Raw genomic sequence first — 13,931 nt, 5'->3', positions numbered from 1 at the left:
TTATCAACAACTACTATGTAAATAAATAAATAACTCAGAACCTTCTGTTTGTTTCATTGATGGAGAATAAAGTAGCCAACCCCAGTTTGCCCAGGACTGAGGGGTTTCCTGGGACCTGGCACTTTTAGAGCTAAACCCAGAAAGTCCCAGGCAAATGGGCAAGTTGATCACGCTAGGTGCTGGTGATTTTCTGTTTTGTTGTCTTTTGTTTTTACTTATCTTATGTGCACGCTCTCTCTCTCTCTCTCTCTCTCTCTCTCTCTTTCTCTCTCTCTCTCTGTTGGGAATTGAGCTAAACACTGGACGTGAATTATTTTGTTTAATCCTCACAACAATCCCAGGAAATAGGTTATTATTTTGTGTCCATTTCACTGATGAGAAAACTAAGACAAAGGTTTCACACCTTGCCCAAGAATACACCCCCAGCTGGCTCTAGAGCCTGCTCCCTTGACCGCTTCCTCTCTTGCCTTCCACAATGAATTCCGCAGGCACAGCAAAGAGAATAAGGTCATGAAATTCATCTCTGAAAGTAAGTGCTCAGTAACTTATGTGGAAAATAACGTGGACAAGCATAATCCACTCCCTGCTGGGTGAGATAGAGACAGAGAGAGAGAGAGAAACAGACAAAGCCGTAATCTTGACATTAATCCAAGAAGCGAGTGACTTAGAATATGAGATTTTAATATGTTATAAACAGGCCAAGCAAACCGAGAGCTATTTTTAGCTTTGAGTTATGAAATATAATCACATGGGCAGGTGGCCTACATAGTTAGTATTATATTTGGGGAAGAGTTTTGCCATCTAAGTGAGACTGTCATCTCCCCGACCAAGTCCGGGAAAGGCAGCCGGAGTCCCATGGATGTTGAGCAGAACTAGCCACTGCTGTAAAGTGGGAGATAGAAAATCAAGGGCCTAGACTCTGCGTGGCCACTTTCTAGCACTATAACCTGGGGAGCGAGCTACCTAAGGATTTCGTGCCTCGAAATCCTTACCTGACTAATAGGAGATGGGGTAGGTTGAGATATAGTAGAAAGCGTGCAGAGTCCGAAAACAGTATAAATCAGAATCTTGGTTCTACCACTTAGCACCTGTGTCTCTCAGCCTCAGTTTCACTAGCTGTAAAATGGGAAGTTTAATTTGCCCCTCACAGATTTATTGTGAATTTTAAAGATATAACATACACTAAAACATAGAAAACATATCTGGCATGATAAAATTGTAATTCCCTTTCCTTGAATGTACAATCATTCATTCGCTCAGTAAGGATCACTGAGCACCTGCTATGTGCTGGGTACTAAGCTAGGTGCTTCAGATAAGAAGGTGAAGATGAGAGAGTGCCTGTTCTCGAACTGCTAATCATTTCATAGAATGTGGTGGCACTTCTCCAGCTTATTTGACCTTTAGTAAAATCACCTCACCTCTCTGGGCCTTAGTCTAATCAACCATAAAACTAAGATAATAAATTAAATAGTAACGGAGTAATCATGAGAGACATAGATGACATGCCCAGCAGAGCTCCTAGCACAGACGAAACCCTCAGGAAATATTTGGGGAGACTCAAGGGCAGTCGCTAAGGCTCTTTACATCACTAGAAAATGTAGATGTTGTGTGCACTAACCTCAGAGCTATTATTTTCTGCTTACTTCAAATCAAGTCTGGATATCGAGGGTTTTATCTCTGAGATTGTTGGCAACACAAATCACAATCCTGCAGAAAGCGGAACGATATTATTTGGACATCAGACGTTCTCATAGAATTGAGAGTAGGTGAGGAGACTACTTAGATCATATTTGCTGGGAAATCGAATGGGACTGAGATTTGCATGCAGGTGCCTCGCTGGGGAAATGCCCTTGGGAATAGCACCTGTGAGGGAAAGATGACAGTAGCATCAGAGAGAGGGAGAAGCCAGGCTGTGATGCAGTGACGCCGAAGTCCTCAGCCAAGTTTTCAGGGGACTCTGGAGCTGGGATGGCCCTCAGGAGCTGTCTTAAGGAGACAAGCCAGGGGTGGGGGCCAGCCTTTGTATCTCGCAATGACCAATCTTGGACGCCAGTTACCTTCGGTGATGTGGCTCCCTTCAGCTGAAGGCAGTTCCTGGAGGGAGTTCAGCCATGAAGTCCAGGCAGCTCACCTGTGGCATGCACTATGGGAGACACTATTGTTGACGGAAGAGATGCCTGGAGTTGAAGAGGGAAAGTGTAAAGAGTAGCTAACTAGAAACCCAAAGAAAAGAGGTTGCCGTTACTAACTTGAAAGGTAATGTATCGGCTCTTGGATATGTCTTTCTCTCCAGCCGTAGCCAGGCCAACATATTGCTCAGATATAAAGTGACCATTATCTGAAGAGAGAACCAGTAATGTGTTTATAAGAACAAGGGGCGACTCTATCAGAAACATGCAGGAAGAAGCAAGCACAAAAGGGCTTGTGCCACCAGCCAAGACAGCCAGGCCTGCAGAGGTAAAATATAGCCCAAGATCTGGCTCAGCCACTTCTTAGACTCGAGACGCTCAGAGGCCACTTCTGCTACACAGGCCTCGACTTCCTTGTTGGGAACCAGCCACAGTGAAATCGAAACAGCCCTAAGATCTTTGTTATACCTAGGTACCAATAATTTCAGATCTTTTTCAGTATCGTTAGCAAGAAAAAAAATGATTACAAAATGGATGACTTGGTAATGACTTCACCTTCTGCTAGTAAGATAAATTTTGTGGCTACGCTTTCTCTGCATTATTCATTTTCCTACCGATTTGCTAGTTGAAATGCTTATAGATGTCTCTTGTATTATTGAGAGGTTTTTTTTTATCTTATGGTTTTAGCTTTTTACATGTCTACTCTACTTTTCCATTTCTGGAGGATGGGGACTTGTCTCTTATTCACTAGACAGTCCTCAGTGGAGTGACCCTCGCATGCTAGATATATCAGTTATGTTTTGTTATAGAGACCAACGCAGACTAACATAAAGAAAAAAAAGGAGATAACCGAAAGAATATCGAGAGGTTTACAGAATCAAATGCTTTACCTTCACGTAGGTACATAAGCAAAATCCTTCTCAATGTTCTACAGAAGATGAGATTCTCCCTTTAGCTCTGACATCTGCATGATATCTCGACTTTCCCAGTGGAGTTTGAATCTGTAGTTTAAATTCAAAGTCTTAATCCGAAAGAGACTATCCTTCCCATCTGAGCACCAATTTCTACCATTTCAAACTTTTTTCTCATTATTTCTTTTCATGAATATTATAATCCAGACAAGGAGAACACTGTTTGCCTAATACATTTGCATAGCTTCCCTCCCATTTCACGACATCTTTCTTGTCCAGAACTAATGTTATCATCTTTAATTCCCCACACTGGGATCTATCCTTTCTTTACTTATTCTATTATTGCATTTTCTATGTATCTCTTATTGTTTTTTTTTTAAATTATTTCCTACATAGAAGAAAAGTTACTTATATGTAAGTGCTGTCTCTAGCTTACACTATGAACTTCTTAAATACAGGAGCTCTGTTGAGTTTATCTTTTTTTATCATTTATATTGTGAAACACATCTTATACAGAAAGTGCATAACAAAAATTTATATAAACTCTATATATAGGAGCTATGTTTATCTTTTTAAAACATTATTACTGTGATATACATATTTTTAAGTGTATAAAACATCTAGGTTGAGTTTAATAACAGTTACAAAGCAAAAACCAATATATAATATATCCATCATTCAAGTCAGGAATAAAGCAGGAGCCTCTAAATACCCATTCCCATACATTCTGTTTGTATCCATTTGTGGTTTTCTTTATTTTTCCACGATAGAAAAATAGCCAAAAGACTTAAAAATCTCACAAAAGCATGTTTAATTTCATCAGTAATCAAGGAAATGGAAATTAAGAAAACAATAAAAAAAATTAACCTTTCTTCAAATTGGCATAATTTAAAAGTCCAGTAATAATCAAGTGTCAGCTGTGGGAACTCTCGCACACTGCTGATGGGAGTGTGAATTGGTACAATCGCTTTGGAAAATAGTGCCACCTTATTTAGTAAAGTTGAAAATGTATATAACCTTATTGCACCTTCACATATACGTACCCTAAAGGAATGAATGAATATGTGCACTAAGATATATGACCGAAATGTTCACATCAGCATTGTTCGTCATTACGCTAAACTTAGAAATAAGACAAATTAACATGAACGATAGACTAGAAATTAAATTTTGCATTTTTCTTTTGGGTCATCTGTCTTTTCTCATTGATGTGTAGAAAGTTTTTTTTAAAAAACATATCGATATAGCTACATATATCTATATATATACATATCTATATCACACACACACACACACACACACACACACACACACACGTGTGTATACATTAACTTTTTCCTGGTTAAACATGCTACAAAAATCTTATGCCCCATCTCATCCTCCAAGACACACAGGCCAACAACTGAGAAATTCCGTGTTATGAACAGAATGTAAGATTCTTGGGCTTGGGTCTGAATAGCTCAGTGGTGAGATCCCACAGAAGTTTCTTCATAAAAGTGTGATTTCTCTTTAGGGACATATTTGTTGTCAGAGGTCCAGGCTCTTCATCCACTTTGATGGAACAAGTCCTAATTGCCTGTGGAAGTAATGGACTGGGGAATCGGTGATTCACTGACTTCTAATCTGAGTGGTTTGCTTTTCTTATAAGCTCCTGCCAACAGAAACTCCTGCCATGTGCAATCTCATCCTTATAATGGAGTTCAGGTGAGTCGCTACACTCCATCCATTCAGCTCTGCTTATAATATAATTACCAGTGGCAATGCTATCATTAGAAAGAGAGTAGCGATTTTAAAAATGCCTTTCCAGGGTTCTGGTCAAGATGACAGAGTAGGTAAATGTTGTGCTTGCCCCCTCCCATGACCATATTAAGATTACAACTAAATTATAGAACAATCAACCTGGAGAACCATCTGAAGACTAGCTGAACAGAAGAACTATAACTAAGGAAGAAGGCAGGTCAAGACAGAAGGAAGCTAAAACTTAAAAAAAAAAAAAGCTTTCTTGCCTATTAACTCATTCGAGGAAGGTGTGGTATGGCTGGTGCTATTCCCTCCACTTTGATAATGAAGAAGTTGGCGCAAAGATAAACAGCTTATGTCAGTTTTACAGCTGGTAAGTGGGAGAGTCTTGACTAGAAGCTAAGTATCCTATCTTGGAATTCTGGGCTCTTTCTATATTATTCCTTCGGAGACTAGCTCAAGTTCTACTAGGGAGCTTTTCCTGCCCCCAGCATTCTGTCTCATCCCTGATGAGTTCTAATTATTATTTTTTATACTCCTCACTTGACAATGACCGCAAGTGCCCTGAATTGTCACCTATCTAGAAGTATGTGCCTTATTCCACTGCACTGCTCGCAAGCTGCTCCTGACGCAAGAACAGTGTTGTATATCACCTGGTTCCTTCACAGACCTCACACCCAGCCTTTCCTGCAGCATGTGCCTGGTAAACACTGGCTGGAGCTTGGCTATCTCCATGGGCTGCAGCATTCAAAGAGCCCATGCAAACCACGACTAAAAATAAATGCACACTGATCCATTCATGTTCCTTAGAGTATAGGGAAAATTCCCACCAACAAAGTTATTGAACACTGAGTCATTTATCTCCAGTGCATTATATCAGTCACCATATATGCAGGAGGATTTGCTTTGTTGAAATACGAATTACGTCTTATAGTCCTATATTTATACTCTCCAGAGGGCCTTTCCACACGGCAGGAACTTATCATGAAAGAGTGTCTGTAAATGATTTATACTTCGAATAAGTCCTCTATTGAAGTTTACTAAAATATAAGGCTACTTTTCTCAGAGAATTGGGCAGGGAAGGCAAGACTTATGTTCAAATCTTGGCTCCTCCTGTTAACAGTAGGCAGGCAAGTTAACTCCTCAAAGCTTTGGTTTCCTTAGCTGTGAAATTAAAGCACAAAAATCTATCTCATGGTGAACAAATGAAAGTAAAAGCAAAAATGTCTTCTGACACATCAAGAACTTTCTAGAATTTAAAGGATGAGTAAGAGTCAAGTAGGATTTGGTTCTCTGTGAGTTAAAGCAAGTTAAACTGTGGGAATCAGGGCTTTCTGTTGCAAAATGAAAGGGTTGATTTAGGTTATTTTTGAAGGCTCTTTGAGGGCTAACGAGTTCTGACACTAATGCTAGCTTCAATGGTCAAGAACTCCTAATATTTTAATTTTTCTTTTCCTGTATGTAAAGCTAAACAAATTCTCTAATGCACAAAGGGAGCCTTCTCTTTAGAATAACTCAATCATGTATCCTTTTCCAAAAGGATTATCTATCCTGATATAAACAATTTTCCCGATTTACGTTTTTTCACATTCTGTTTTTGGACATTTTCAGGGAGGAAGTCTTCCTGTGCTTTTATTGCACTTTCTTGATCTACAGGTTTTACAGTATCTTTTATTCATCAGATCGTTCCTGCAGGGAGGCGGTGGGTGTTGTTAATAGCCAAATGGGCATTTCATCTCCATTTGACAGATTTCCCACATGGAAGTGAAAAAGTAATATGTATTCTGTAAATTGATGCCTTGCTGTTGACAAGACATCTCCTTCTGAGTAGGTTTGTATCCATTTGTGGTTTTCTTTATTTTTCCACAATAGAAAAATAGCCAAAAGACTTAAAAATCTCACAAAAGCATGTTTAATTTCATCAGTAATCAAGGAAATGGAAATTAAGAAAACAATAAAAAAAATTAACCTTTCTTCAAATTGGCATAATTTAAAAGTCCAGTAATAATCAAGTGTCAGCTGTGGGAACTCTCGCACACTGCTGATGGGAGTGTGAATTGGTACAATCGCTTTGGAAAATAGTGCCACCTTATTTAGTAAAGTTGAAAATGTATATAACCTTATTGCACCTTCACATATACGTACCCTAAAGGAATGAATGAATACGTGCACTAAGATATATGACCGAAATGTTCACATCAGCATTGTTCGTCATTACGCTAAACTTAGAAATAAGACAAATTAACATGAACGATAGACTAGAAATTAAATTTTGCATTTTTCTTTTGGGTCATCTGTCTTTTCTCATCGATGTGTAGAAAGCTTTTTTTAAAAAACATATCGATATATCTACATATATCTATATATATATACATATCTATATCACACACACACACACACACACGTGTGTATACACTAACTTTTTCCTGGTTAAACATGCTACAAAAATCTTATGCCCCATCTCATCCTCCAAGACACACAGGCCAACAACTGAGAAATTCCGTGTTATGAACAGAATGTAAGATTCTTGGGCTTGGGTCTGAATAGCTCAGTGGTGAGATCCCACAGAAGTTTCTTCATAAAAGTGTGATTTCTCTTTAGGGACATATTTGTTGTCAGAGGTCCAGGCTCTTCATCCACTTTGATGGAACAAGTCCTAATTGCCTGTGGAAGTAATGGACTGGGGAATCGGTGATTCACTGACTTCTAATCTGAGTGGTTTGCTTTTCTTATAAGCTCCTGCCAACAGAAACTCCTGCCATGTGCAATCTCATCCTTATAATGGAGTTCAGGTGAGTCGCTACACTCCATCCATTCAGCTCTGCTTATAATATAATTACCAGTGGCAATGCTATCATTAGAAAGAGAGTAGCGATTTTAAAAATGCCTTTCCAGGGTTCTGGTCAAGATGACAGAGTAGGTAAATGTTGTGCTTGCCCCCTCCCATGACCATATTAAGATTACAACTAAATTATAGAACAATCAACCTGGAGAACCATCTGAAGACTAGCTGAACAGAAGAACTATAACTAAGGAAGAAGGCAGGTCAAGACAGAAGGAAGCTAAAACTTAAAAAAAAAAAAAGCTTTCTTGCCTATTAACTCATTCGAGGAAGGTGTGGTATGGCTGGTGCTATTCCCTCCACTTTGATAATGAAGAAGTTGGCGCAAAGATAAACAGCTTATGTCAGTTTTACAGCTGGTAAGTGGGAGAGTCTTGACTAGAAGCTAAGTATCCTATCTTGGAATTCTGGGCTCTTTCTATATTATTCCTTCGGAGACTAGCTCAAGTTCTACTAGGGAGCTTTTCCTGCCCCCAGCATTCTGTCTCATCCCTGATGAGTTCTAATTATTATTTTTTATACTCCTCACTTGACAATGACCGCAAGTGCCCTGAATTGTCACCTATCTAGAAGTATGTGCCTTATTCCACTGCACTGCTCGCAAGCTGCTCCTGACGCAAGAACAGTGTTGTATATCACCTGGTTCCTTCACAGACCTCACACCCAGCCTTTCCTGCAGCATGTGCCTGGTAAACACTGGCTGGAGCTTGGCTATCTCCATGGGCTGCAGCATTCAAAGAGCCCATGCAAACCACGACTAAAAATAAATGCACACTGATCCATTCATGTTCCTTAGAGTATAGGGAAAATTCCCACCAACAAAGTTATTGAACACTGAGTCATTTATCTCCAGTGCATTATATCAGTCACCATATATGCAGGAGGATTTGCTTTGTTGAAATACGAATTACGTCTTATAGTCCTATATTTATACTCTCCAGAGGGCCTTTCCACACGGCAGGAACTTATCATGAAAGAGTGTCTGTAAATGATTTATACTTCGAATAAGTCCTCTATTGAAGTTTACTAAAATATAAGGCTACTTTTCTCAGAGAATTGGGCAGGGAAGGCAAGACTTATGTTCAAATCTTGGCTCCTCCTGTTAACAGTAGGCAGGCAAGTTAACTCCTCAAAGCTTTGGTTTCCTTAGCTGTGAAATTAAAGCACAAAAATCTATCTCATGGTGAACAAATGAAAGTAAAAGCAAAAATGTCTTCTGACACATCAAGAACTTTCTAGAATTTAAAGGATGAGTAAGAGTCAAGTAGGATTTGGTTCTCTGTGAGTTAAAGCAAGTTAAACTGTGGGAATCAGGGCTTTCTGTTGCAAAATGAAAGGGTTGATTTAGGTTATTTTTGAAGGCTCTTTGAGGGCTAACGAGTTCTGACACTAATGCTAGCTTCAATGGTCAAGAACTCCTAATATTTTAATTTTTCTTTTCCTGTATGTAAAGCTAAACAAATTCTCTAATGCACAAAGGGAGCCTTCTCTTTAGAATAACTCAATCATGTATCCTTTTCCAAAAGGATTATCTATCCTGATATAAACAATTGTCCCGATTTACGTTTTTTCACATTCTGTTTTTGGACATTTTCAGGGAGGAAGTCTTCCTGTGCTTTTATTGCACTTTCTTGATCTACAGGTTTTACAGTATCTTTTATTCATCAGATCGTTCCTGCAGGGAGGCGGTGGGTGTTGTTAATAGCCAAATGGGCATTTCATCTCCATTTGACAGATTTCCCACATGGAAGTGAAAAAGTAATATGTATTCTGTAAATTGATGCCTTGCTGTTGACAAGACATCTCCTTCTGAGTAGCTTCTGTAAATGAATACTCGTGTAATGTCAGCTTGAAATATGTCTGCCTTAGGGCTGGGAGGTTGGAGGAAAGGAAGTTAAACAATGGATGGAAATGAAGGCTTGGACTCGGATGCGATGGAGAGCGAGGGAGCTCAGGAGCCCAGAGTGGGAAGCACAAGGGCAGATAAGTGAGAGCTGTTCCAGGAATCTTAGCTGTATCAATATGCATTCATTACGATAGGCATGTTCACATACTGTGTTTCGTGTTATCTTCACAGTTTAATCTGTAGGTTGGGTTCAGAGAGATTGAACGACTTTCTTGAGGTCACACAAGTGACAAGAAGAAGAAGGATTTTCTTCCAGCTTTTGATACTAGAACTAGTACTCTTTTATACCCTTTTGCAGTTAATTGTAACACGAGTCTGAGACGACTTCAACAGAAAACAGAAATATGTAGGCTTTAGGCATTTAACTCTTAGAAGAGCCACATACTTTTTTGCTTAAACTGAAAGAGGCAGAAATAAACACACCCAGAAACACACTTTACTATATACTGCCATGATTGTGATATACAAACTACAGCCTTTAATTTTTTATGGGGACTTAAAGGCTTAGTGGTGAGGAAAATTCTCACTTGTGCTAAAGATAGAAAGAGGTTGAGGAGAAGACAAAAGAAAGAGAAGAGAAAGCAGGAAGTAGAGAAGGAGGAGTAGGGAAAAGGAAAAGCAGTCAATTATATCGACCAAGTAGGAAAAAAAAAAAAAAATGAGCTCAAACTGGAAAGCACTCAGTGTTGGGGGAGCTGCTTCCCAAATCTCTAAGTTTAGGTGTCCTTGAGAAGTCTAACTTCTATGAGTTACTGAGAATGACTGCTGCGTGAAGTGGATCCTGGCCTCTAAAGGCCGTTCTCGTACATGTGTGTTGCTGGGAAGGTCCCACTACTAAAGCGGGGAAACAAGAGGCTGGATGAGGCAGCTCTGGGATGCGAAGGCCTGCCATGCAGAAGCAGCTCTTTAGGAGACGGCGGCCACACGCCCGAGGAAGCATCTCCTACAGGTCCACCTCATGTTCCCGAGCTCCCTCTTCGTTCCTCTCTCCACAAGATTCAACGATCATCCCTTCTCAGACACAGGCTGTCCCGCGCATGATGGAGTTTGATCATCTCAAAACTAATTTCCTTGATTTGGCCCATGGAGATTTCTGGTGTTCACAGTTAAAATAAACATTTATCTTTTTGTGTGAGTGTGTCAGAGATCTTAAAATCACAAACTATGCGGCGACTTAGACTAACTGTAGCTACAAACGCCATGGAGCAGTTGACAGGTGAGAAGTATCCGCCACTCCCTTCCCACGCACATGCGCTCCCGCCACCCAGCACGTGACCTGAGGCGGGAACGCGGACTGGCGCTGTGGTCCTCACGCCATTCCTATCTTAAAAAGTCGGTTTCCGCCGGGTTTTGTATTCTGGCAGCATCTGATTACAGAACATCAGAAAGCAACAGGGATCCAGAGGTGAACTGAATTATTAAAAGAAACAGAAGCGAAGAGGGCACAGAAAGCTATTGTGTGTATTCACGATGGAGTCACCAAACTTAAGGGTGCAGAGAAACGCGAGAGTTTAATTTAGAAGACAAATATTGTCTTTCATAGTCCTTGGAACGAGAAATGCTTTTTTCCCCTCCAAACCTTCTGCAAGTTTTGGTAATCATGTTGGACAAAGGCCAGAAAACAGAGAACAGAGTACAGGCTTTACTAAAGAAAGGTATGTTTATTCAGGTTAAAGTTTAAACAATTTATCTACTGAAGCTGTTATATACACAAGGTGGCTTATTGTTCTCTACCAAAGTTCTCCCAACACTTTAACAGAAGGAGAACACATCAGTGCACCACTGATAAGTAAAGGCAGCCATGTGAGCAGGCACAGAGGGGCGGATTTAATACTGGGCCACCTGACTCTTGGACCGGTGCTCTGTTCTTTAAATTACAATCTTCTCTGAGACGTTATTAAAACTGTTGAGATAGCTTTTGTCGGCATTAGGAACTTTGCTTCCAAATCCATGGACCAAAGAAATGAAAAGCATCACGCTGTGCGTTCTAGTTGATACATATCATACAAGGAAGATGTAATCCTGACACCACATTTTAATGGTGAATGGAAATTTCTTCCAATTAAAAATGTGGAGGGGAAATTCAGCGCATTCAGTTCATATTTTCATCTTTTGCTTTAAACGGTGTCAAGAAACAAAGGCAAGAAGGATGTAGACACTTTAAACTTTTGTTTAAACTTTAACCTGAATAAACATACCTTTCTTTAGAAAGCCTGTACTCTGTTCTCTGTTTTCTGGCCTTTGTCCAACATGATTACCAAAACTTGCAGAAGGTTTGGAGGGGAAAAAAGCATTTCTCGTTCCAAGGACTATGAAAGACAATATTTGTCTTCTAAATTAAACTCTCGCGTGTCTCTGCACCCTTAAGTTTGGTGACTCCATCGTGAATACACACATGTTGCTCTTCCCTTAAACTAAGATTATCTTCCTGAATGAGACATTTCGAATTGCTGCTTTTTATGACTCCTAGTGGCAGGAGTAACTACTATTTTGGGAGAAGCAATAACTGAAATCGGCCAAACTTCAAAAGTCATGATGGCGTCTAGGTCTCAGGGGAGGTTTATCCCTTGGTGACCAGCCTACTTGCTACTCACACTTAAAGACTAGAGATGAAGTTTGTTGAATAGTTACCAGAGAGCATTTTTTACTTCTTTGTTCCTAAGGCTCTAGATCAAAGGAGTTCAGCACAGGAATCACCACAGTGTAAAATACGGATGCTGTTTTGTCCATGTCTATGGCTGGCTGGAGCTGGGCTGTAAGTACATGAAGATGATTGTGCCGTAGAAGATGCAGTGAGATGGGATGCCCAAGTGGAGAAGGCTTTCTTCCATCCTTCAGCAGAATGCATCCTTTAAATGGTGATGTATGTGAAGAGGTAAGAGGTAAGGATGACCACGAGGGGCAAAAAGACATTGAAGCCCACGACAAAGAAGACAACCAAGCTGCTGATGCTTCTGTAGGAGCAGGAGAGAGCCAAGAGTAGGGGATTGACACACACGCACGCAAATGATTAATGGCATTAGAACCACAGAAGGAAGTCTAAAGCCGTCTGCAGTGTGGATAGAAGCACTGAGGAAGCCGCAGACATAGGAGTCAACAGTCAGGAGGGCGCACACACCTGTCGTCATGGTGCTGGTGTAATGAAGAGGTCTACCTATGGCTGTGTGGCGGTCAGAGGCCTGGGGGGCCAGGAGGTAGCACTCAGCAGTGGCAAAACCCACAACGAAGAAGAACTGAGCGGCACATCCGTTGCAGGAGATGACTTTGTTCCCTAACTACAATGCGGCCACCTCATCTTAAGAGCTACGGCTGACGAGCGACCCAAGTCTGCGAAGGAGAGGCTGCAAAGGAAGAAGTACACTGGCGTGTGGGAGTGGGAGTCAGAGTGCATGACCACCGGCATCCCCCCGTCCCCGCCAGAGCAATGAGATGAACAGAAATACTAGGAAGTGGGGAACCCGAACGTTGTGGTCATCGGTTCATCCCAAGAGGATGAAGTCTGTCACTTCGGTGCTATTCTCCATTCGGGTCAACTTGAATTTAGCTTGGTGATTAAAGAAGAGAAGCCGATGACACCCAGATGGAAGTATAAGAGGAATGACGTCATAATTGTGTTGGGGAGGGGGAGACTTTCCCCCTCTATCCTTCTTTAAATCTTAATAAAATAATAAAAATGACGCAAGACTCAATGAACAGGAGAAAACCAATTAAATACACGCGCACGGGAGAATATGACACTCAACTGAGGCTCAAAGAAATGATCAAACTTCTTATACTATTTAGACAAAGGGAGGATAAAAATGTGAGAAATTGCCAGGACAAAGAACGTTAGTGCTTGTTGCAAAGGAATCTAAGGAAGGTTTGGGCTCAGGGAGTAAATGAGTCGAGGCTACAAGGTTTGTTGACACAGGCTTTTCCGACTCTGGACTCTGGATTTTTTAACTCTTGTGATCAGGTCACCTCTCAGCCCCTGGGGGCAGGAAGGGCACCTGTCACATGGAGATTTATTTCCTGTCTTTAGAGACAGAGGCAAGTCAGGGAGTTCCTTCTGCTCCCGCTGCTTCTCGAGTCATTTTAATTTGAAATAATCAATATGTCATTGTGGGATATCTTGGGGCCTCCTGCGCTGGGGTCCAACAATATAAAAATAGAAAACTAATATAGACTGAGAATGTACTATGGGTAAGGCACATGCTAGACCCTTCCCTTATATAACAGCGTTACATCCTGTTAGATAGGTGTTATTATGCCCATTTTATGGATCAGAAAGTTAAGGCTTGGAGAATTTAACATTGACCAAGATAACCTAATTATTAGAGATCAGAATCAGAGCTCACACCTTCATATTAAAGAATCCAAGGTCCATACACTCAGAGCTTGAATTACTCTATCTGTTTACATCA

General features: G+C 40.6%; 1 pseudogene; it reads right to left on the bottom strand.

Moving 5' to 3' along the window:
• Positions 1–12,155: 12,155 nt before the first annotated feature.
• On the bottom strand, positions 12,156–13,052 carry LOC105309559 (annotated as a pseudogene).
• Positions 13,053–13,931: the final 879 nt, after the last annotated feature.

The sequence above is a fragment of the Pteropus vampyrus genome, unplaced genomic scaffold, assembly GCF_000151845.1.
Source record: "Pteropus vampyrus isolate Shadow unplaced genomic scaffold, Pvam_2.0 Scaffold771, whole genome shotgun sequence".
Taxonomy (NCBI): domain Eukaryota; kingdom Metazoa; phylum Chordata; class Mammalia; order Chiroptera; family Pteropodidae; genus Pteropus; species Pteropus vampyrus.
This window is presented reverse-complemented; position numbering and strand designations above follow the sequence as displayed.